A 22281-nucleotide genomic window follows, 5' to 3' on the forward strand; every position below is an offset into this window, starting at 1 on the left:
TTAATTCAAAAATTAAATTTTTGAATTAATTTCCTCAAAATTTTGACTTTGACTTAACCCCAGGGACCAAAGGCTTAAAATTTAGCAAACTAATTAATTTACCTTAGTCCCTAGACCTCTTAAAATTTAATTTTTTAAAGACCAACAAATTTTGCCTTCGGAGAATTTAAATTTACCTAGGACATAAGAATTAATCAAATTCCTGGCTTAGGATTTTAATTAATTTTGGCCAGAAATTTTAATTAATTAACCTATGAGGGGGTAAATTATTTTTCCGACCCTCAAGACCTTTACATCATGTTTTTTACATTTTTTACATCGCAAGGGAGAAAACCCATTTGCAAAAGACCCTCACAGACTACCTAGTTCTGCGACACAAATATAATCTAGCAGATCAAGCAATTTGTAATAAAATAACCTAACCAAATAGTTAGGATTATTCTCAAATCACTTTTACATAGACTCGATCTAGAACACTAGGACTCCCCTAAGATCCCAGTGACAAAATCCATTCCGGCTTTGGGGTAAGGCTGAAGGAAAACTCTGCCGACCATTCGAGAATGGATCGGTGAGACAAAAAACCTCCCGGAATGTAGATCGTCACCAAAAAAGTAGGTTTACCTAGGTGATTACATACACGACATGGATTTATTGAGATTATTTACATTATACACATGCAAAATGGGTTTACATTATAAGATGATGATCAAGTTGATGATGATAGCTGGACGGCACGAACACATCGATCAGGCACTATCCCTTTTGCGAAAAAAAGGGGTGTACTGCTATGGGTCGTTGACACGTAGTGGTCAACACAGCCCTCTCCACCAGCCTCGTTGGGAAAATTGATAGTGGTGCCTCAAGGCACTTCACTGGATTCAATGAAGCTCTCTCTAATGTGATAGAGAAGGAAACAATCATGGAGATTATTCTTGGAGACGATGCCACCTATCCCGAAAAGGGTGCAGGGAATGTTTCTCTTCAAATGGATCAGGGTAACTCACAAGAAGTTCTTTATGTACCTGATCTCAAAAAGAACCTCGTGTCCATTTCGGCAATGGAAGTCAAAAGTTTCAAGGTGGCATTCATCGATGGAAAGGTATGTGTATGAAAAAGAATTTTCATGATGCTTTTAATCATGGGTTCAAGGTTGGCAATTTGTATCAAGTTGCAGGAAGTCCAATGGAGACCATGTCGTGTGTCACATCTCTTATGGGGGACAGATGGTGATAGGGATGCCTGAATTCAAGAAGAGCATGAAGGTACATGTTCGAGATGTACCGAAGAAAATCTTACAAGGGGACCATTCCCCTCATGTAATAACAAGACTACAGATGTGGATCAACCCGAGGGGTTTGAGATTCATGATCAAGAATCTCATGTATGCAGGTTGAATAAAGCTCTCTATAGTTTGAAACAAGCACCCCGGGCTTGGTATGAGAGGATTGATATCTATCTGATGAAGCTGAGATTCACTAGGAGTGAAGTCGATCCAAACCTTTGCTTGAAGGTTGTGGATGATAGACCTCTCATACTGGTACCTTATGAGGACGACCTCTTTCTGACAGGTACAGACCCTCTCATTTGCAAAAGTAAGAGGGAGATGGATTCCGGATTTGGGATTGTGAACTGCAAGCCCATGACAACCTCGATGAAGCCTAACTTTAAGAAGTTATGCGGTAGTGATGTCGGACCTGATTTGGGAAATGCCTCTAAGTTTCATAAACTCATACTAGCATTGATGTTCTTAGTGAACTCCCGTCCGGATATATGTTTTGTAGTTAGCATGTTGAGCTCATATATGGTTGAGCCTCACTGGATTGGTGCCAAGAATCTTTTGAGATATCTTCAGGGCACAATCTCTCATGGATTGAGATACACTGCCGGAAATGTGAAGCTGCATGATCATTCTGATGCTGATTAGGCAGGCAATGTGGAGGATCGCAAGAGCACTTATGGGTGTTGGTTCTCTTTGGGTTCTGCTTCGATATCCTAGATGAGCAGGAAGCAAAAGTCAGTTGCTTGGAGCACCGATGAGGCCAGATACATACCTGTGAGTATAGTCTTGTATGAAGTTGTCTGGTTGAGGAAGCTCTTCAGTGAGTTGTTTGGATACGTATTGGATACCACCATGATATTTTGTGACAACCAGAGTGGGATTTGATTTTGAGGAATCCCGTGTTCTATGATTGCTCCAAGCATACAGACATCAAGTACCATTTTATCTGGGATATGGTACAACAGGGAGCAAGAAGGCTCCATCACTTTGGGACTGATGTTCAGGCTGCCAATATTCAGATGAAGCCCCTGGGAAAGGTCAAATTCTTGATATTCAGAGGAGTCATGGAGAGACTCTCTCCTGAAGGTCCAGTATAATATGGACATTGAGCTCTGGGAGCTCCGGGGGGCTTGGGGGTACTTCTTAGAGCGATGAGCAACCATAGGGTGAGTGGTTCAGCCTTCCCCTAGTGGTCTGCCATGTAGTAGGATGAGTGGTTCATCCTTCCCCTACTGAGACACAATCACAGGGTGAGTGGTTCAGCCTTCCCCTAGTGATTTGTTGAGTACAAGGTGAGTGGTTCAGCCCTCCCCTGGGATACCCCTGGCAACATGTAGGCAGGATGAGTGGTTCATCCTTCTCCTACTGAGACATCCTACCCATGCAATCTGGGACTCATGGGAAGTACCTCTCATCTGGCCAATGAGTAGGGAAATGAGGATAGGGACCATAGTAGTATCGATGGACGCATCGTGTAACTACTGTACTCCCTATGCTAGGATGATATTGATCTGGGATCAATTGGAACTAACTTCGGGTCCGTAAGAGTGATATGACTCACTCTCTTTTGGAAATGTCTTCGGGTCACTAAGAGTGGTATGAGACACTCTCTTTATTTGGAATTGATTTCATATCAGTAAGAGTGGTATGACACACTCTCTTTATATGGTACTGACTTCGGGTTAGTAGAGGACGGTATGATACATTCTCAATCACTTTTTCTTCTTCATAGTTCAATAGAGCAGAGTACAGGAGAGCAGAACAGGGCAGAGCAGTGCAAGGCACTAATGGTAGAGATAGTATAGACTTACAAATGGATTTGCAGATGGAGTTCTCCCTAGTTGAGAGGGAGTGTTAAAATTGGAAACTAGGGCCAAACTCCATGTGGGTCTTCTTATTCATGGCATCTAATATTTTTCTTGGATTCCTCTCGTCAAGAGGTATAGGATTGATCTAAAGATCATCCGATTCCGACATGTATTCATGGAGATATGAATTTATTTGTGTTATGTGACAATTTGTCAAGGTTGGCCTGCGACCAAATTGCCCCCACCTGTCCTCAACGTTTTACTATAAATAGAGGTGGCCTTCAATGTTAGGATATTCCGACACATAGGATATAGTTAAGATCAACTTGGTCTAGTTTAGAGTTAGGTATAGAGTTAGGTAAAGTGTCTTTCTTTACCGTTGTACATATTGTAACTTACAATCCGACGGTCACGATATGTAGTGATCCGACGGTTCACTCTCACCTCGGTATTATCGACACTTGATCCGTGGCTTGACACCCGATTGGTCCATGAGTTCTATTTAAAGCGCATGGAGGGTCATTGTTCGGGTAATCCGTGCATGAGAGAAGCTTATGTAAATTTTCATTCTTTGATTAATAAATTGTCTGTACCCACGTTGGGACAGGCCGTGGACTGTTTCCCTCCTTGCACTCTGAGGGTTTTAACCACGTCAAAAATACTGGTGTATTGATTTGAGATCTGGTTGTGAGCGGTGTCCTTTTGGTATTCTTTCTGAGGAACTTACCCTGTAAATTCCTACATGGTATCAAAGCTATTTGAGGGCCGCGTCCGTTGGTGATCCAAATCTGAAGCCGGTAGAACTGCATGCGGCTGTCGTTTCCTAGATCTGCTGTTTCTGACTGCTTTCGGGCCGAGAGGACTGCTCTGTTGCGTTCGGAGCATCTGTTTCAGTGAGGAACCCCTTTCGTTTCACGCGAAAAGGTTTCCGGTAACCCTAGCTGCGTCATTTTTCAGATCGGGAGGTATACAGTGTTTTTTGCAGTTTACTGTCATTTTCTCTCTGCTTATTTCGGTTTCGGTTTATTTAGCCTTTTTTTTTTCCCGGATCTATACCTTTCATTTCTGCGTATGCTCTTTGCCCTGCGACTCTGTGCGATCTGGGCAAATCAGAAACAGAAAGAAAGGATTTTTTCTCATGCGTATGCTCTTTTCCCTGCACCTTAGTGTGATCTTGGAAAATCAGAAACATTGAGAAAAATATTCAGTTTTTTCGGTTAAAAGCTAACCTTGAGATTTTTTTTAAAATTCTAGTTTTTTGGCTAAAGCTAACTTCGAGCCGTAAGGTTCGTTTTTTCTTTGCATATTCGTGTTGGGTTTTGTGTTTTGTGTTTTGTAGGGGAAAAGAGCCTTCCCAAGGCAAGCACGCAAATCGAGGCCCCCCCCCCCTCTCTCTCTCTCTCTCTCTCTCTCTCTCTCAAATATTTTGTATAGATCAATTGGTTCAAAGACTTTTTAAGAGAGTAGAGGTCTTGGGTTCAAGTCTCCATTTTGTGGGGGCGGATTTTTTTATTCCCGCACATTCGCGCACTTTGCCGGCAACGTCAACAATTTTTTTTTCAAAAAGCCATAACTTCTTCATCCGGAAGCCTTTTTCAGAGCCGTTTTTTTTAAAACCGCCTATTTTTTCGAGATCTATCCATTGGACCACTTACTTTCAGCATCTTCAGCTTCAGGATTTTTTTCAAAAAATGGAAAGTCCATGCCAAGTCATTCTTGACAGCACTAACTACTTCCAATGGGTAGCCTACATGGGAGATTTACTTAGAAGTAAAGGTCTCTTCAGAATAGCCACAGACCAAGAGAAGAAACCCAAAGATGAAGACAAGGCCGAAAAATGGGAAAATAGACAAGATCAAGCACGTGGTTTGATAGGAATGTCTGTTTCTCCTGATCTTAGATTCCACATTGCAGAAATTGAAACTCCTCATGAAGCATTAGAAAAACTTGCTAAAGTGTTTGGGATTAAAAATGAAATTAGAGCCCATCAACTTGAGAATGAGTTGCTTACTTTGGATCCTAATAATTTTTCTTGCATTGAAGATTTCTTGTCCAAATTCAAGACCCTTAGATATCTCTTGGAAGGTGTTAAAGTTAAGAAAGAAGATGGTAACCTTATTTATTCCATCCTTACTAAGTTGGGACCAGCCTACTCTGTATTTGTTTCCACTTTCCATTCTACAAGGGAAGCTTTCATTTGTCAAGGCAAAGACTACAAACCCCCTTCCTTTGACTCCTTTTGTGATTCCTTAATAAGAGAACAAGAAAAACTCTTACACCTTGGTCTTCTTAATCTTGGAAACTCTTCCTCGAAAGCGTTAGCCGCCCAGCAGCAACCAAATTCAAAGAATCCTAAGAAGTCTTATCCTCAAAGGAATGGTCCTAAACCAACTCAGCCTCAAGATGAAAGATCATTTCAGCAAAATGACAAGCCCAATAAAAACAAATGGAAGAGGACTGACAGACATTGTAACTTTTGTAATCGAGATGGCCACTTAGAATCTAAATGCTTTAAGAAGATGGAAGCCTTGGAAGCCGCAATGAAGAAACATAACATCCATGTGGAGCCTACTTCAACTTCAACTTCCGGAATGGCACTTTCTGCATGTCGTTATCAATCATCTCAGTCTGGTTATGCTTTAAATGTATCTTCTTCTTCTTCTCATTCTCATGAGTGGCTCATTGATTCTGGAGCCTCTTATCACATGGCCAAAAACCAAGCCATGTTTTCTTCTTTAAAAGATTGTAACACCAAATATATATATGTTGGTGATGATAGATCTCTTAGTGTTGTAGGGACTGGAACTGTTCATCTAGACAATGGTCAGTTTAATGATGTATTATGTGTTCCAACCTTATCCTCCAACCTTCTATCTGTCTATCAGATAACTCATTCAGGTGAAGGCAAAATTGTTGAATTTTCACCTCATGATGTTGTAATCAAGGATCTAAAAGATCCTAAACAGATTCTAGCTACTGGTCTTGCTGATGATTCCACAAGGTTGTATAAGTTTCACAACTTTGGGTCATCAAATCTTCCCTCAGCATTTGTTGCTCATAATGATGAAGTGAGCAAACTTTGGCATGAGCGATTTGGTCACTTAAACTATCGCTCCCTTCAGCATCTATGTAAAGAAAATATGGTGACAGGTCTTCCTATGATATCTTGCAGAGATGGTGTTTGTTCCGGATGTGTACTCGGAAAACATCATCGGGACAGTTTTGACAAACGTGCCTCTTGGCACGCCTCAGCCCCTTTACAGCTTGTGCACAGTGATTTATGTGGTCCTCTTCCTGTTGCTTCATTCTCTGGTTGCAAGTACTTCTTAACCTTCATTGATGATTTCTCCAGACGCACTTGGGTATACTTCTTAAAACTCAAGAGCGAAGTATTTAACACTTTTTTGGCCTTCAAAGCCTTTGTTGAAAAACAATCTGGACATCAAATTCTTAAGCTACGAACTGATAATGGTGGAGAATATGTTAAAAACACATTCATCAACTTTTGCACTGAAAATGGAATTCAAATGCAACATACTGTTCCATACACTCCACAACAAAATGGTGTAGCTGAAAGGAAAAATCGCACCTTAAAGGAAATGGCTAATTGTATGCTGCAATCTAAAGGACTCAGTCTTAGTTTTTGGGCCGAAGCAATTAATTGTGCAAATTATATAATCAATCGCACTCCTACTAAGGTTCTAGAGAATATCACTCCAGAAGAAGCTTGGAGTTCCATTAAACCAGATGTAAGTCACTTTCGTGTGTTTGAAAGTGAAGCATGGGCCCATATTCCAGATGAAAAGCATAAAGCTTTAGAACCTAAGAGTGAGAAATGCACTTTTGTTGGATATTCTGAAGATGTAAAAGGTTACAGACTTATTCCATTTAAGTCCAAAAATGTTATCATTAGAAGAGATGTAAAATTTGATGAAAATAAATCGGCCTGCGAGCCTAGTCCGGCGGATGTGCCACCTCTTCCTATCTCTTCTACTTTTGAAAACATTTCTTCTTCAGATGATGAAAGTGAGGATGACAATCCTCCCCCACCTTCTCAGGATCCTCAACTTCCAAGATGGGTCCGTGCTACTCGAGATGCAGCAGGTGATCTTGCCGGTGATCCTACAGATCAGCGACGTACACGTTCTCAGTTTGAAAGAGCCTCTTCTTTACTGGCTCAAGCTCCAGTAAATCATGATCCTGACACTTTTGCAGAAGCTTCAGGCCATCCACATTGGGAAGCAGCTATGAATGAAGAATATCATCATTGATGACAAATGATACATGGGATCTTGTTCCTCTACCAACGGGACGAAAACTTGTAAGATGTAAATGGGTTTACAGAACCAAGTATGGACCAGATGGCAAAATTGATAAACATAAAGCTCGTCTTGTTGCTAAGGGCTTTTCACAGGTTGAAGGAATTGACTACACTGAAACCTTCGCCCCTGTTGCCAAAATGAACTCTATCCGCCTTGTTCTTTCCCTTGCTGCCTCTTTAAAATGGGAAGTCCATCAAATGGATGTTAAATCTGCCTTCTTGCATGGGGACTTGCAGGAAGAAATCTATATGGAACAACCCATTGGCTTCATACAAACAGACTCAAGCCTTGTGTGTCGACTTAAGAAATCCCTTTATGGTCTCAAGCAGGCTCCTCGGGCCTGGTATGCCAAAATGGATAGCTTTCTTTTAGAATCTGGCTTTTCTAGGTGTCATTCTGACAATACTGTCTACACCAAGAAAGTGGGTGACTCTCTTATCATCCTTGTTCTTTATGTTGATGATCTTATCCTTACTGGTAGTGATCCCAACCTTATAAACCATGTGAAGTCTATCCTTAAAAAGAAATTTGAAATGACAGACTTAGGACACTTACACTATTTTCTCGGTCTTCAAGTCTTGCAATCCAAGGAGGGTATTTCCCTTTCCCAGTCCAAGTATGCTTGTGATATTCTTCGTCATTTTCACATGGAAGACTGTAAGCCAGCCCCTTCTCCCTTTCAGTCTGGAGTCAAACTTTCAGTCTCTTGTTCTTCTCCTGAAGTTGATGCTACCTTATACCGTCAACTTGTAGGAAAACTCTTGTACTTAACCCATACTCGTCCTGATCTTTCCTTTGCTGTTGGCCTTGTTGCTCGTTTTATGCAAAACCCCCGTGAAAGTCATTGGAAAGCAGCCAAAAGAATACTTCGTTATGTTCGAGGTACAGTACAGTTTGGGATTCATTACAGTGCCAAAGCAGCTCCTCTGTTAGTTGGTTTCACTGATTCTGATTGGGCTGGTGACCCTGATGATCGGAAGTCTACTGCCGGTTATGTCTTCACTCTTGGTTCAGGACCTATTACATGGGCTTGTAAGAAACAGGCTGCCATTTCTCTTTCGTCAGCAGAAGCAGAGTATCGTGGTGCCGTGGAAGCTAGTAAGGAAGCCTTGTGGCTTCGTCAGATCCTATCAGAGTTTGGCTTTGAGCAGCAGCATCCAACCTCCCTTTGGTGTGATAATCAAAGTGCCATTCAGCTATGCAAAGATCCAGTCCAGCATCAACGCAGCAAACACATCGAACTACACATGCACTTCATCAGAAAACTCATTCATGACCATGCTCTTGAAGTACAATATTGTCCAACAGATGATCAGATTGCAGACATCTTCACAAAGGCTCTCACAGAGGCGAAGTTCACTAAACTTCGATATATGCTTAGAGTTCAGGAAGTTGTCACTAAGGGGGGATAGGCTCTAGTGCCTCCTTCCTTCTCCTATTGTGTCATATTTGTAAATCCTTCAATCCTATCCCAAGTTGTTCTTAAGGGGGGATGTTAGGATATTCCGACACATAGGATATAGTTAAGATCAACTTGGTCTAGTTTAGAGTTAGGTATAGAGTTAGGTAAAGTGTCTTTCTTTACCGTTGTACATATTGTAACTTACAATCCGACGGTCACGATATGTAGTGATCCGACGGTTCACTCTCACCTCGGTATTATCGACACTTGATCCGTGGCTTGACACTCGATTGGTCCATGAGTTCTATTTAAAGCGCATGGAGGGTCATTGTTCGGGTAATCCGTGCATGAGAGAAGCTTATGTAAATTTTCATTCTTTGATTAATAAATTGTCTGTACCCACGTTGGGACAGGCCGTGGACTGTTTCCCTCCTTGCACTCTGAGGGTTTTAACCACGTCAAAAATACTGGTGTATTGATTTGAGATCTGGTTGTGAGCGGTGTCCTTTTGGTATTCTTTCTGAGGAACTTACCCTGTAAATTCCTACATTCAAGTCATTTTCACACACACTCTTGTGATCTCTCTTCATTTCTGTTTTGGGTTTTGATGAAGGAGAGATCTAGAGGGAGTGCCCTTGGCTCTATGCTGCCCTAATGAAGAAGCCCTAACATGCCCTAGCATTCATGAAATAAAGACCTCAACGCAGCCATGGAGGAGTCTTAAAAGCAGCCATGACAGAAGTCTAATACGTTGGCCTAATGATGCCCTAATCCGCAATAAAGGGAAGTCTAATACACAGTCTCTTAACGCTGCCATGGAGAGCCCTAATATATTGTCAATGAAGCCAGCCCCATAGACGCAGTCATGGAGGATGAAAGAAAGACACCTACGTTGTTCAAAGGAAGCCTTAATACGTTGTTGAGAGAAGCTCCAATACGTTGTTAAGTGCAGCACTTAACTGCACAAGATCCAAGACATCTAGCCGTTGTCAAGTAAGCTTAAACGTTGTCCAGAAGTGACCTCTCCACAACTTGTAAGGTTCTGTCTCATAGCTAGAAGAAGGCCCTATCATTACAGTCATCAGGGAGAGGCCTCAAGACGTTGTTAAGGAGCCCTAAATGCAGCCAGAATCGTTGTAGGTGACAACATAGTATCAAGGTCATGAATTCATGATTTGACTAGGCCTGTTGGAAGATTTTATAAGCTACAGCTAGCTGCTTTGCTAGGTTGCAAGCCATAGCAAGCAACTAAGGTTGTTCCGTGGGAGTATTGTAGTATACATTGAGGGTGGGTGGCAATGTGGATTAGGAGGGACTCTTCTAGGTGGTCTGCAACCCTTGAAGGGCTTAGTTATCTAACAGTTATGCAACATGATGAGATGCAGCATGATGGATGCAGCATGATGAGATGTAGCATGATGGATGCAACAAGATGAGATGCAGCATGATGAGATGCAGCATGGTGATGGAATCACCTTGGAAGAATGTTTGCCTTCACCCGAGTTCAGAACTACAGTCCATGTCCTCATATCTGCAACCTCTTTATGTCATCTTCATGGTGAAGATCTCTGCTCTTATTTTGACAAGTCAAAGTGTTGACTTCTGATGTATATGTATTATCTCTCTCTGCTCAACTATTGAAGAATATAAGAAGAATTGATCATGGGTTTCCCCACATTGGGGTCTGTCCCTCGCTGGAGCAACATCTTGTGTCCTCTTGTCTTGGCATGTCTTCTGCGATTTATGTTTATGTTCTATCTGCATTTTACTATCATGCTAAATGTGATTGCTAATCTGGAATTGAAATTGAGCTAATATGGAAAATTGAAGTAAATTGCGCTAAGCATAGAACATACCTAAAATTAACATCTTCACCATAAAAGCATCACACTGATCCTCCGCATCAGTCCTCTGTGCTGATGCTTGGCCTACTGCCCCACATCCACTGCATTGTTGCTTCCTGTACTGCTGCCCATGACACTACCACTGCCACTGCTACATCTGTACTACAACTCCCTCTCAACATGCTGCATCATGTTGCCCATAGCACTGCCATTGCTAACTGCTGCACTGCAACTCCCAATACTTATCCATTTCTACTACTGAAATGGATTCTTCACCATCCCCATCTTCTCCCTGAAATAAACAAACTTTGTTCTTCCTAGAGCCTTGGTGAGGATGTCTGCCACCTGTTCTCCTGTAGGAGTGTACCTCAACTGTATTGCCCCTCGTTGGACACAGTCTCTGACAAAGTGACACCTGATATCAATGTGCTTCGACCGATCATGAAATACTGGATTCTCAGAGAGCTTGATGCAACTCTGATTATCACACAAAATCTTGGTCGCTTCCATCCTTCTCCTGAATAGATTCACAAGCAATTTCCTAAGCCATATGGCTTCGCACGAAGTTGTGCTAGCTGCCATATATTCTGCTTCAGCTGAGCTCAAAGCCACGGATTTCTATTTCCTACTACACCAGGAGGTCATTCTTCATCCAATGTTGAACCGGTACCCAGTTGTACTTTTCCAATCTACTGAACTTCCAGCCCAATCTATATCAGTGAACCCACTCAGCCTGATGTCATTGCCTTGGGTGTACAATAGTCCATGCTCGATTGTTCCTTGTATATACCTGAGAACATGTTTGGTTGCTACCCAGTGCGCCCTCTTGGGTTCCACCATGAACTGATTGAGGGTGTTGACAGCGTAACAAATGTCTGGCCTGGTATTGACCCTATAAGCTGCTTGTACAAGGTGGGATCAACGTCTTTATCTTCTGATGCATCAATCTTCTTCCAGTTGGTGATCATTGGAGTAGCCATAGGTCTACAGTCCTGCATCCTAAATCTCTTCAAGATCTTTGTAGCATATCTCCCTTGTCCAAGGAAGATCTCACCCTTCTGCTGCCAAACTTCCAACCCCAAGAAATAATGCATCTGTCCCAAATCCTTCATGTCGAATTCTGTGGCTAGGTTCTTCTTGCAGTCTTTGATGAGCCTGGATGATCCTGTCAGGAAAAGATCATCCACATATAACACCAGGATTAGAGGCTCATTCTCTATGACAAGATAGTAGAGATTAGGATCTGCGTCACTCTTGACGAACCCCATCTTCTGCAAGTAGCCATCAATTCAATCGTACCATGCTCTAGGTGCCTATTTAAGCCCATACAAGGCTTTCTTTAATCTACATACATGAGATTTCTTCTCATGTGTCTCAAAACCCTCTGGTTGTTCAATGTATACTTCTTCTTCTATCACCCCATTCAAGAATGTCGTCTTGACATCCATCTGGTGAATCTCCCACCCCATCTGTGCTGCAAGAGATATCAAGGTTCTAATAAAAGTATACCTGGCTACTGGGGCGAAGGTTTCTTCGTAGTCTATCCCTTCCTCCTTAGCATACCCCTTAGCCACAAACCTGGCTTTGTATTTCTCCACGCTATCGTCTGCAGCATATTTGACTTCGTAAATCCATCTCAAACCTACCACTGACCTGTCCTGAGGCCTAGGTACCACTTCCCATACATCATTGACCATTATAGAGTTGTATTCCTCCACCATAGCATCTACCCATACTTGATGTTGAACGGCCTCCTGAAAACTAGAGGGTTCCCCAACCTGAGCTACTAGGGTCTAGTATCTGTCTGGCTGTCTTCGCTCCCTTTTATCATTCCTAGGTGCACTAATGAAGTCCTCTGCATCCCGTAGAATCTGTCAGAGTTCCCGACTTGTTCTTCCACTGGTAGTGGGTACATCTATCAACTCTTCCTCTTCCTGAGTTTCCTCCTGTTCTGAAGCTTTGCCTTTAGGAGAATTGTTGGTACTAGTTTTTGTTGGTCAAAGTGGTTGGACCAACGGATCATCTTTTGACTGCTCCTCGAAAGGCATTTCTCTGGATGTCCTGAAAGGCCTGTCCTCCATGAACTTTACATCCCGCCGAACTACTACCTTCCTACTCCCTGGAAGATAGACTCTATATGCCTTAGCATTCTCGCTATATCCCACAAGATATCCTTTCTCAGTAGTTTGATCTAATTTCTTTCTCTTTTCTTCAGGTATACGGCAATACGCCAAACTCCCAAATATCTTGAAATGACTGACTTCAGGTGTCTTCCTGGTGAAGACCCTTTCCGGAGTGATTTTGCCCAATGCCCTGTGTGGAGTCCTATTCTAGACATAAATTGTCGTGTTGCATGCTTCTACCCACAAGAATTTGGGCATATCCTGATCATACAACATTGCCCTAGCTGCTTCCACAATAGTCCTGTTTTTCCTTTCTGCTACTCCATTTTGCTCCGGATTGTAGGGAGTTGTCCACTCTCTTCTGATGCCTTCCCTAGCGCAAAAATCGGTGAAGTCCTTGTCAACGTACTCTCCACCATTGTCTGAGCGCAACACTTTTATCTTCTTTCCTGTCAAATTCTCTACTAGAGCCTTGAACTCTTTGAATCGACCAAAAACCTCATCCTTGGTTTTCAGAAAGTAGATCCAAGTCTTCCTAGAATGGTCATCGATGAAGGTGACAAAGTATTCGGCACCACTAAGAGATTTTGTGGACATAGGTCCGCAGATGTCTGAGTGTATCAATCCTAGAACACTCTAAGCTCTATTGTTACTTCTGGAAAACGCTACTTTGGCATACTTGCCTAGAGCACACCCTCTGCATACATCATCTCGTTCGGTACTTAATTCTGGAACTCCTGATACTGTTTTCCTAAGAATTCTCAGAGCCCCATGGTGTAAGTGTCCCATCCTCCTGTGCCATAGTTCATTCAAATCTTTATCTCCATTGTTGCCTATCAATGCCATTGGAGATTCTAGCTGTAATCTATACAACCTGTTACTTTTGATTCCAATCTGGGCCTTCCTTTTCCAACTCGGGTGTTTGACATATACTTTCTCCTTAATGAAGAAAACGTCATAGCCCTTGTTTTGAAGTTGAGACACAGAGAGTAAGTTCATCCCCAATCCTAGCACATGTAGCACATTAGTTGTTCGAAGCCGCTCTCCTACTTCGGTTTGAAAGACTACAGTACCTCTTCCAGGGGTACACTTTGCCTTATTTCCCATGGTGATCTGAAAATTCATTCTTTCTTCCTAATAATTTGAAAAACATTCTCGAATTCCTGTCATATGCCAAGAAGCTCCATTATCTATATACCAAACCTCAGAGGAGGCAGAGCTTGCTAGGCAAGCGACTTCTTCTTCCAGTTTGGAAGCTAACATAGAATAATCGTGATCCATGTCCCTCGTGCTTTCTTCTGGAAATCTGCGTGAATCCCTTTGAGTTGATACCTCTGCATCATGCTCCTGACCCATAGTTGATTCTTCTCTCCTGTCGCTAGATCTCTGATCCGATACCATGTGAACATTTCTAACCCAAAATTCTACTACAGCCACTGATTTATTTCACCTACTTATTCTTCACAATAAGTTATTTACGAAATCCCTTCAGCAAACATTAAAATAAATTCTACTGCAATTATCACATAATTACCCAGAGAAAAATACATGCACAAGAACCAATCACATCAACACAATTGTTTTTGGACAATTGTCTCTAGAAAAATGCAATGTGGGAAAACCAGTGCAACAGATGAGGGTTTTATTAATCTTCAGCAACAATCGCTTTACAAGGAAATATTTTACACAGAAACTAAGAGAAAACACTTGAGACTTTCTCCTGGAATTTTTGACACCCTAGAGACCCTTCTCCCACTTCAACGTCACCTCTGCGTCACTCTGCATGGTTCTGCATCAGCCTGCGTGAGAGTTGCGTCTCCCTCTTCGCTCTCTCAATACCCCTGTGTCACCTCGTCCTCAATCACTAACTGCTGTTGATGCCTCCTCTTCCTCCACCCTGCAATCTCCTTCTCTTTGAGAATCGATTTTCCTTGGGATACTAAGTATCTGTCAGTATATCTCCAAATGATCCTCAAGTCTTCTTTTATACTTTTCCTGTTGATGAATCAACGGCTAAGATTAAAACAGACTTGATCCTCATCTCTTAGAAGCCTCTTACCCTTATCTTTATTAATATGCATTAATATTTTTATTTTCCTAAGTTTAGACTTAAGAACCTATTAAAAAAATTAATTATTTTAATAACTCCTCACCCGGGTGGAATTTCTCCAAACGATTTCTGGGTCTTGGAGATCTCATGTGCCTTAGCCTCTCCACCAAATTTCAAGCCTAGATCACATCGGATGCTACCCAAAATCAACATGAATACCTCCCTAGTTAAGAGGGAGTGTTGAAGAAAGTGTAACTAGGTTCGGTCTTCATAAATGTAATTTTGATCTTTGTACTTGTAAAAGAAAATAACTATTATTTTTGTCATTATCAAGAATGGGTTTCTTGCCCATTTAATAGGTCAAGCACATGTTTAAGTGCTTCTAGGAAAGTCAAAGAGTCAATGTAATTATTGAAGACCCATGTGGGCATGTTACACTATGTAAACATATGTATTAGAGTCAAAAAAATATGTTTAGGGTGATCCTCCGAAGCAAAGACAAATCTCCTCTTCAAGTCGCCTCAAAGAAATGAATTTTTGGTGCACCTAAAGTCAAGTCGGCCTTACTAGCGCAAGTCGGCCCAATAGGAGGGTCAGACTCCTATATATAGGGTTCAACCTCACAACTAGATCATCAATCATCTCTGAAATCAGCGAAGAAGAAAGGATGAAAAAGAAGTGCGAAAAAGGAGCATTGAAGTGATTCTAGGGCAGTGAAGAAGAAGGAAGAGAAACCGAGTTTGGGAGGGTTGTTTTGGGGCTAATCTCTACCACATGTGCAAAGGAAGAAGGGTCATTTTGCTGTCATAACAGAACCCTAAGTGCAACAACATAAGAAGAGGTGTTTTGGGTGAAAAAGAGGCTCCAAATAGGCCTCCATCTCAAGCGAAGTAAGTCTCACCTAAAGCGAAGGAAAGAAGCAAGAAAAAGGGCCAAGTACAAGTCTATATCAGCCACACGTGCGAAGAAATCAGACCTGCAGTAGGGTAAAGAGGATCAGCCTCTCAACTCAGAAATATCTCTCAAGGAAGGTCTCATTCTCTAGCCTAAGTGTCAAGGAAAGGGAAGATTGCCAAGCGAAGTAGAGAAGGAAAGGAAGACTCCAAAGAAGAGGTCTCTAAGGAGACTTAGGGTTTCTACAAGTTGCCGAAAAAGAGTTATCAGTTGTCGAAAGAAGTGCGAAGGAAGAGATCAAGGTGCAAAGTAGAAGAAGGCATTGATTGAAGGACAAAAGGAAGAGAGATTGTGTCTTGTGCTTGGAGGATCTACTAGTCAAGGGTCTAGGGTTTGGCATTTGTCAATTGAAGCTTCAAATAAGAGAAATTTGCAGAAGGGTTTTCCTCTCTAGGAGAGAGAGGTTTTGCCCTGGCTGAGAGCCAACATCTTGTGTTCTTGTCTCTTTTGTTTTTGGTAACTGTTTGATGAAGAAAGAGATCACACACTAATAATAATAAGAGAAGATTGTGTTAATAAGAAAAAGTAAAAAGTGCTTCACAAATAGTTATCATCGTCAGAAGAATCTCATTATAACCTAGATGCCCTAGATTCTTCAACACACAATTCTGGGGAGAACCAAGCAACTCTCTGGCTCATGCATTGCGCAATTTCTAAGAACAATGGGTTCTGCGCAATTTTTGAGTTCAGTGGCTTTGGGCTGCCTCTCATGTCTGCGCAATTTCCCAGCTCAAGGTTGCTTGCCATCCACTACTGGGCATTTCTTGGGCTCAAGGGTCACTGGCAATCAGGATTGTGCAATTCCCAAGAGCGAGGCCAATTGCCCTCAAGAATTGCGCAGTTCTCTAAGGCAAGCCCGGAACTGTCAAGGACCAAGTCAAGAGATCAACTTGTGGGTTAGAAAATGAACTTAGTGAGCAACACAAGCCAGGACAAAAATAATAAAACTCGGTCAAAGCACAAGTACCTGGATCAGTGTAAGATGAGTTGTTGTGGTTTAGGAGGCTCCAAAACAAAGCATAGGCAAAATTTTGGAGGGTGGTTGTAACTACTACAACATGTGGATGATCTAATTGCTAGTTTAATAAGTTTTATTGTGCATAATTTGCTTCTGGTTAGGCACATCAATGTGTTTCAATTAATTAGTTGGGTTAAAGTTAATTTGAGACTGTTACCAAATCTAGTGTGTGTGTGTGCACCGAGTCTAGTGACCAAAATCTAACATGGTATTAGAGCAAGGTCTCTATGAAGGGCAGTTGGATCTTAGATTCGCACGAGTGACAGCTCTGAGAGGAAGTTGTATGAATTGTTACAGGAAGTAGCAGTGCTTTGCAGACCCATGCCAAGAGATTTGGCCAATGGATGTGTATCATAGACTGCTTGTATGGGTCGTGAAGGCTAGGATCAACCCTTCATGGAGCAGATCATTCACACGAGGAGTTGTGGACAATTGTAAACTGGTGCATAGACAAAGAGAAATGGATGAGAGTTTTATTCATCAGATGTGCTAGGATCTTGAGAGGAGATCAGCACAAGAGAATGAGAGATTCATTATAATTTAGGTGTGAAGGTCTTCTGAACAGATCTAAGCTTGGAAGGGCCAAGTAAGGGCCAGATTTGTTACTGTGGATGTGGTCAGAGGGCTAAGATAGCCATTGGAGATCCAAGTGAGAAACTTGGAGTGAATGTCAAGAAGAGACCTTGAGGGCCGAGAAGGCGTGCGATCTGGAGTCGAAGGGAGTTAGGCTTTAGAGGGAGTGAGCAAGCTAGGGAGGGAGTCAGTGTTCAGAGGGAGTCAACAGGCTTAAAGGAAGTCAATTGCTCAGAGGAAGACAACCTTCAGGTTCAAGAAGTCATGGTACAAGATGGCCATGCAAAAGGGAGAGAGTAGTCTTTCAAGATTGTATCATGGGTCAACATGGCCATGCATGATGCTTAGGAGTAAGAGCATTCTAGGAAAAGGATGTCTTGAAAGAAGGGTCCCTGTCATGCAGCGAGAATTGTTTTTGTGTCATATGGAGCAGCTGCGATAGCGGATTAACGGTATAAATGTGCTTTAGGTTCGAAGGCAGAGCCACTTACAACTGGTGTTGAGAGAATACATCCTTTGCGAAGAGGGAGTGTTGATGTTTTGAGTAGCATCGGGAGTATTCTCACGTGTGGGACAAGTGAGCTAAGTGATGGGGCATTGCACCCATAGACCCTTGGTATTCTGATGACACATGGTATAGACACACGGTATTATGATGACCCATGGTATTTCAACCTTTAGAAAAGTATATGTACAAGGATGAGTGATTCATTCTTGTGTCTTGGCAAGAGAGCCAAGAGGGCTAAGAGGGTTGAGCAAGGCCAAGAGGGGCTAACAGGGCCAATAGGGTCGAGAGTGTTGGGAGGGCACAGAGACATACACGAGCGTGAGACATTGAGAGAGATTCTCTCAAGCAAAAGATTTGCATGAGTAATATTCCAGATTTGCTACAAGTGAGATACTCAATTGTGTTGGGTCCAGGGAAAGAGCATGGAGCAGCAAAGGAGATCTAGATCAACCAAATTGAGGACGAATCTAGGGCTTCATCCACTGGATCAAATCCAAAATAATTGTTGTATATGTAATTTCCTTGAGGGCCATTATCCTAGTAAGGGATCCCGAATAGGTTCTGAGAAGAATTTAATGAAGAATTGTTGATTGGGCTGAAATTTTATGTTTACTATGCATGATCTAATTGTTGTTTTTATTAGTTCCACTGTGCATAATTTGTTTTTGGTTAGGCACATCAATGTGTTTCAGTTAATTAGTTGGGTTAAAGTTAATTTGACACTGTTACCAGATCTAGTGTGTGTGTGTGTGCACTGAGTCTAGTGGCCAAAATTTAACACTTGGTAGTGCATAAGCATTAGGAATGTTGCACTATGACCAGCAAAGCACCACTGCGAACAAAGGAAACAGTAGACAGAAGTATATCAGAAATAATAATAAATGTTATAATGATGTCGCAACTTACACAAAATAGAGAGCCCAAGGAACGCTACCCAACATAAATGTACCATTCATGCTGATAAGTGGTTATGGGGCTTTAACCACCTAACCTCTCACTTTAATATCTAATATTATATGTTCACATGTCACTATCATATGAAGTGAGAAAATTACTTGCATTTTTTTTGTTATACTCTAACATTATACATTTAAAGAATTTTTATTTTTACTTGTGAACTAAACAATTTAAGCAAATAATAATTCTAAAAGCAACGAGACAATAATAAATCAAATGCCTCCATTACTTATTTATGAATTAATATCCTTGTCCAAATTAGCTAAGTGTCCATCTTGTATGCAATCAAGACAGGTTAATCTTAAGAGAAGACTGACTAAATAAAGTGTGATTAGGAAACATTAGTATTCATGATGCTTTATATGTTATTAGGTAACTTATGTAATATCAAATGTTGATGTTAAAATGCAAAGGGTTAACTAAACTGATTATCCTCAATGTTGTTAGGCATTAGCCTAGTTCCATGTCAAGCAATGTTCCACCAAGACTCTGGGAGGGGGAGACACGGGTGCGGGGAGACGCACAAGGGGGACGTGTGGGAGTACCCTCAAATTTTAGGGAAATTTAGGGGGGACGGGGGGAAGTCGAGGTATATATATATATATATATATATATATATATATATATATATATATTTTCCTTTTTAATATATATATATTTCAAATTCATATTCAATAAAGAAAGCATAAATACAATTATACATACATAGTTGAATTAAATAATGAAATACATTGATCCATACTCATCATCCTTGCTAATACATACATGATTCATCCATAGACCACAAGATTCAATAATGAAATACTCCAATCCATATTCATTATTCATTATTCACCATTTTAGAATCTACATTGATTTAAAAATTAAATTCATCATTCATCATTCTATATTCTAAATTGATTTAAAATTAGAATTCATCATTCATCATTCTAGAATCTAATTAGTACTAAGCAAAATAGACTATAATAGATACTGAAATCTGAATAATGGAATAGTAAATTGATATAACTAAAACTCAAAAACAATGGAGTGATGAGTCTAAAAGTCGCTCTAAAGTACAAAGAGGGCTTGGTGTTCTTGATTAAATACTAATTCCATACCCTTGGACATGACAAAATGCAATGGAAACATTGCAATCCATCGAATCCTGAATCCCTGAAAAACTATTAAGTTTGCTGGATTTTGAGTGAGATCTAATATTCTACTTTCCCCATATGGAATCCAATGAGGTCGGAACCACTTTCAAACATCCTGAGTCATTTCATGGTAATGTTAAAAATTTAGGTAAAATGATGAAAATGAAAAATAAAGGAGAATGTGACCATGAATTGCATAATAGCATTAGTAGGGAAATATGGTCAAATACTAGGTTTTCCCTGTCATAAATCATTGTTTACAAGCAAATTTAACGGGGGACGCATAGCCCATATTGAGGGGGGATGCCTTCTGGGGAGTTGCGTCCCCCACACTAGGGAAACACCCCCCCTGCGTCTCCCTACGTCTCCCAACGTTTCCCCCGACATCCCCCCCGTCCCGAGTGCATGGGGTGCGAGGAGTGTGCGCACCCACCCCTGGGCGACGCGTCCCCATGGAACACTGATGTCAAGAGGTGCCCAGTTCGAATCCCCTTGGGTAAGGTATACTAGTCTACACCAATGGGTTTTCGAGGGATGCAATCCACAAATGTGAGGATGCATCCCTTCAATTTCCCCATGTGGTTATCCTTGGAAAATACTTTTACCATTAGTGATTTATCTAATCATTCAATCATAAACATAAAAATACTCTAATGATTCCGATTAAAAGATTAGAGAAAAACAAATTCAAATAGTAGTACCGAGTCTGCTTTGCTCCATTGAAACATAGAATCAAAAATGGTTCAGTGCATGTATTAAGAAAAACTAAGTACAATAGTGTAACTGGGGCTTTCCATACAAAAATTCAGAACCCTTTGCCTAGTGCTTGAGAGCTCCATAGAAAGTTTTGTAAGGAGATAGGAGAGGGTAGTTTCTTCTCCTGATTTTCCTCAACAAATTACAAACAAAAATATTTAAAATGGAAAGTTGTTGGAACCTACAAACCGAAAAGAACTTTTCAACTTGATGAAGCAACTGTTGAAGAAGAACTATTGGCTGATTGCCATCGGTTGTACACTTCTAGAAGTTCTGCTAGCTTAGGAGGAGGTTGAGGTCTAATATTTACTTGACAGTTGTATACATGTGCTTCCAATACAGGCAACATTTGGGTAATCTGCTCATTTATTACTTTAGTTACTTGAAGATAGCTATGAGGTTTAACAAGGAATTCCCAAATCATCTCAAAATTCACCTCCAACAGTTGCTCAATCCTATTTCGGGCCTCGGTTCTGTCACTTTGTGCCTTTGGTTTTAACACTCCTTCCTCTGGTAGAGCATCCTTTGCATCTTCGGGTAACAGCCTTGTCTTCTTGAGAGATTGAGAAATCAATTGAACCACAGAGCTAGAAATCCCTTCTACTTCTTCAACTAATTCCTTAGCTAAGCGTATTTGAGCTTTCCATGTGTGTAGGACTATAGATTTCTGCATCTCCTTGATTTTTGGCAAGTTGGGAAAGTGCCTTTTTTAATCCTTTTGCCATGATAAAAGCTCAGTCAGCTTAAGCTTTGCTTCATCATACCCTGTTTCCATATCCACTATATCATTAAGAAATGAATTGACAAGCTTCTCTTGAACTTTCACTATGTTTAATTTATCACAAAATAGCCCCTGTTCATGCTGTAGCTGCTGATTGATATCAGTGGCTTCATGTTTGAATTTAGCGAGATCTATTACGCTTGCCTTGGCTAGCTTCACCTGTTCTTGCAAATCTTTCATCTGGGCATCCTTTTGCTGATTTTCAGATTCAAACTGACTTCTCATTAGAGTAATCTGAGCTTCCATTTGAGACCTAATTTGAGAAGAATCTTGCCCAATTGACAAATATTTTCATCTTTCTGCTGGACGAATTCTTTGAGTTTAGCAGCTGTATCAATGTTTGCATTTGCATACTCCTCGAATGCCTGATCTGGTGTCATTGAGGCCCCTTCCCAAACTACTTCCAGAGGAAATAATAATAGACAGAAGTATATCAGAAATAATAATATATGTTATAATTATGTTGCAACTTACACAAAATAGAGAGCCCAAGGAATACTACCCAACATACAAGTACCATTATGTCATCTTTACATCATGTTAATAAGTGGTTATGGAGCTTTAACCACCTAACCTCTAAATTTAATATCTAATATTATATGCTCACATGTCACTATCATATGAAGTGAGAAAATTACTCACATCTTTTTTCTTGTTATACTCTAACAGTATAGATTTAAAGAATTTTTATCTTTACTTCTGAACTAAACAATTTAAACAAATAATAATTCTAAAAGCGACAAGACAATAATAAATCAAATGCCTCCATT

The 22281-nt window shown here is 40.9% G+C and overlaps 1 protein-coding gene across 1 annotated transcript in view; it reads right to left on the reverse strand.

Annotated features, from left to right (window-relative positions):
* The window catches only part of LOC149257535 (uncharacterized), a 198926-nt gene that overhangs the window by 70904 nt on the left and 105741 nt on the right, over positions 1 to 22281 (reverse strand). The window lies entirely within an intron of this gene.

Source organism: Pinus tabuliformis, chromosome 6 (assembly GCF_031772625.1).
Source record: "Pinus tabuliformis cultivar Carrire ecotype Pingquan chromosome 6, CPIR1, whole genome shotgun sequence".
Taxonomy (NCBI): domain Eukaryota; kingdom Viridiplantae; phylum Streptophyta; class Pinopsida; order Pinales; family Pinaceae; genus Pinus; species Pinus tabuliformis.